This window comes from Oryctolagus cuniculus, chromosome X (genome assembly GCF_051225735.1).
Source record: "Oryctolagus cuniculus isolate XC-2025 breed Fujian yellow rabbit chromosome X, ASM5122573v1, whole genome shotgun sequence".
Classification (NCBI taxonomy): Eukaryota; Metazoa; Chordata; class Mammalia; order Lagomorpha; family Leporidae; genus Oryctolagus; species Oryctolagus cuniculus.
The window spans coordinates 115,520,410-115,523,978 of record NC_142888.1 but is presented as its reverse complement, the minus strand read 5'-3'; the positions used below and the strand labels follow the sequence as shown (position 1 = coordinate 115,523,978).

General features: G+C 47.5%; 1 pseudogene across 1 annotated transcript; it reads left to right on the top strand.

The window, feature by feature from the left end:
* Window positions 1–660: 660 nt before the first annotated feature.
* LOC100338347 (protein SET-like) lies at window positions 661–3,360 on the top strand (annotated as a pseudogene). Its single transcript, XR_016228321.1, has 3 exons — window positions 661–878; window positions 1,824–2,240; window positions 2,675–3,360. The product of XR_016228321.1 is annotated as a protein SET-like (transcript).
* Window positions 3,361–3,569: the final 209 nt, after the last annotated feature.

Below are 3,569 nucleotides of genomic sequence, written 5' to 3'. Positions count from 1 at the left end.
GTATATAAAGTGTACCAAGAGGTGGGTAAAGTATTTTCAGAGCAGCCTTGTTCGTAATTTTCCCAGACTGAAAATAATCCAAATGATCATTATCAGTAAAATAGATTAATTGGGGCTTGTGCTGTCGCATAGTGGGTAAAGCTGTCACCTACAGTGCCAGCATCCCATATAGGTGCCAGTTCAAGTCCTGGCTGCTCCACTTCTGATCCAGCTCTCTGCTATGGCCTGGGAAAGCAGTAGAAGATGGCCCAAGTCATTGGACCCCTACACACATGTAGGAGACCCGAAAGAAGCTCCTAGCTCCTGGCTTCGGATTGACCTAGCTCTGGCTGTTGGGACCATTTGGATAGTGAACCAGCAGATGGAAGACACCTCTCTCTCTCTCTCTCTCTCTCTCCCTGCTTCTCTGTAACTCTGCCTTTCAAATAAATAAATCTTTTAAAAATGGATTAATTGCAATATATTCAAGTATTATACAGCAATGGGGTTGAATGAAGCAAAACCACATCCAACAACACGTATATATTGTACAAACACAATGTTGAGCAAGATAAGGCACAAAGAGAATGTGCTGTATTGTTATACTGATATAAAAGCATAAACACAGCAGTCCTCACAGCTTCCTCCTGCCTGGCGCTGGGGTCAGCGTTTCCTGGGAGCATGGCCCCCAAGCGCCCGTCTTCGCTCCTTCTTCACGCGAAGAAGCCAAGAGCAGCTACTGGCCCAAGGCCGGCGGACACATCCGCCTCTCGGGGTTTGTTGACGGGAGAAAAAGAACAACAAGAAACAATTGAACATATTGATGAAGTACAAAATGAAATAGACAGACTTAATGAACAAGCCAGTGAGGAGATTTTGAAAGTAGAACAGACAGCCGGCGCCGCGGCTCACTAGGCTAATTCTCCGCCTAGCGGCGCCGGCACACCGGGTTCTAGTCTCCGTCGGGGTGCCGGATTCTGTCCCAGTTGCCCCTCTTCCAGGCCAGCTCTCTGCTGTGGCCAGGGAGTGCAGTGGAGGATGGCCCAAGTGCTTGGGCCCTTCACCCCATGGGAGACCAGGAAAAGCACCTGGCTCCTGGCTCCTGCCATCGGATCAGCGCGGTGCGCTGGCCACAGCGCGCCGGCCGCGGCGGCCATTGGAGGGTGAACCAACGGCAAAGGAAGACCTTTCTCTCTGTCTCTCTCTCTCACTGTCCACTCCGCCTGTCAAAAAAAAAAAAGTAGAACAGAAATATAACAAACTCCGCTGTCAGGGAACGGGACAGCCTGGCCAGCTGTGCCCCTCCCGACATGTACAAGCACAAGAAGTTTAGTGCTGGGCTTTTTCCACCCTGCCCGTTGCTAATTGCAAGATCCTGTTTTGACTTTAAGCATCCTGTTATTGCATGTTTCCCACACTTAGTTGGTAACATGTTTTCCCTGAATCATATATAAATAGGTGGACGGTGGGCGGGAGTGATGAATGAACGCTGGTAAAAGACGGAGGAGTGAATGAACGCTGGTAAAAGGCGGAGTAATGAATTAACGCCGGTAACAGGCGGAGTTGTGAATGAACGCCGGTAACAGGCGGGAGTTATGAATGAACGCCGGTAACAGGCGGGAGTTATGAATGAACGCCGGTAACAGGCGGGAGCTGTGAATGAACGCCAGTAGTAAGCGGGAGTGGTGAACGAAGGAGTTGTGAATGAATGCCGGTAACAGGGCGGGCGTTCGCGACATGTAACGCGAGTCTGCTGAAAAATAAAGTGGAAGCTGAAAAGCCGATAAACGCGTCTGGTGTCTCCGAGGTCTCGCCGGCGTTAACCTATCCGGAAGGTGTACGCCTGCACTCCGCCAACCATTTTTTCAGAAGAGGTCAGAACTGATCGCCAAAATCCCAAATTTTTGGGTAACAACATTTGTCAACCATCCACAAGTGTCTGCACTGCTTGGGGAGAAGGATGAAGAGGCGCTGCATTATCTGCCCAGAGTGGAAGTGACAGAATTTGACGATATTAAATCAGGTTACAGAATAGATTTTTATTTTGATAAAAATCCTTAGTTTGAAAATAAAGTTCTCTCCAAAGAATTTCATCTGAATGAGAATGGTGATCCATCTTCAAAGTCCACCAAAATCAAATGGAAATCTAGAAAGGATTTGACGAAATGTTCAAGTCAAACGTAGAGCAAAAGCCAGCAGGAAGAGGCAGCCAGAGAGCTTCTTCACCTGGTTTACTGACCATTCTGACGCAGGTGCGGATTGCTGCTCCTCCGCACGCGGAGGAGCCGCACCGGACCGGGCGCTTGTTGTTCCCTTTTTTTACAAGTCCTTTCTATAGTAAAGTAAGAATAAGTAAACAGCAAACTCCCAAAGCAAGAATGAGTAGAGAGAAATGAGAAAGAACGAAGTAACGAACTTCCCCGCGAACTCTCCAACGCACTCTCCAACCAACCCACACCACCATGCCGTCTCTCTCCTCCTATATAGTCCTCCTCCGCCAATCCCAACTCGGCTGCCCACACGCCGAGCACGCCGCTCTCCTCCAATCAGGAGCAGCTCCTGCAGCTTGTCAAGTTGGTGAGGCAGCTGGGTAGAAGCTGTTTACTCCTCTCCCAGCGCCATATTGTGGGAGAGCAGATGCATAGAATAAGTCTTAATTCCAGTAACTCAGTCTAGTCCGGTTTGCTCCCCACAGCGGATGAGTTAGGAGAGGCCATCAAGGATGATATCTGGCTGAATCCATTACAGTACTGCTTGGTTCCTGATATGGATGATGAAGAAGGGGAAGGAGGAGAAGATGATGATGATGATGATGATGATGAAGAAGAAGAAGAAGGGTTGGATGACATTGATGAGGAAGGCGACGAGGATGAAGGGGAGGAAGATGAGGATGAGGATGAAGGGGAAGAAGGGGAGGAGGATGAAGGAGAAGATGACTAATAGAAAACACTGATGGATTCCATCTTTTTTTTTTTAATTTTCTCCAGTCCCTGGGAGCAAATTGCCGTCTTCTTTTTATTTTTTTCCCTTTTGTGCTCAGTCTCCCTGTTTTTGAGGTCTCTTTTCTCTACACCATGGTTCTCACCTTATTGTGGGGAAAATACCTGAAGCAGAATACAATGGGAAAAGAATCTCTACCCCTTTCTGTTCCAAATTCATTTTGTCCCTCTTGTCTCGACAAAAACTGTATGGAATCAACACCACCGTGCTCTGCGGAAAAAAGAAACCCTCCTGCTCCTGGCTCTGCTGGAAGCTGGAGGGTGCCAGGCCCCTGTGTAGTAGTGCATAGAATTCTAGCTTTTCTCCTCCTTTCTCTGTATATTGGACTCAGAGATTACACTGTGTCTCTGTGTGAATACGGACAGTTAGCATTTACCAACATGTATCTGCCTACTTTCTCTTGTTTAAAAAAAGAAAAAAAAACCTTAAAAAAATGGGGTTTAGAAGGTCAGCAAAGGGTGGGTTTGAGATGTTTGGGTGGGTTAAGTGGGCATTTTGACAACATGGCTCCTCCTTTGGCATGTTTAATTGTGATGTTTAACGGACATCCTTGCAGTTGAAGATGACATTTTTAAATAAAATTCTCTCCT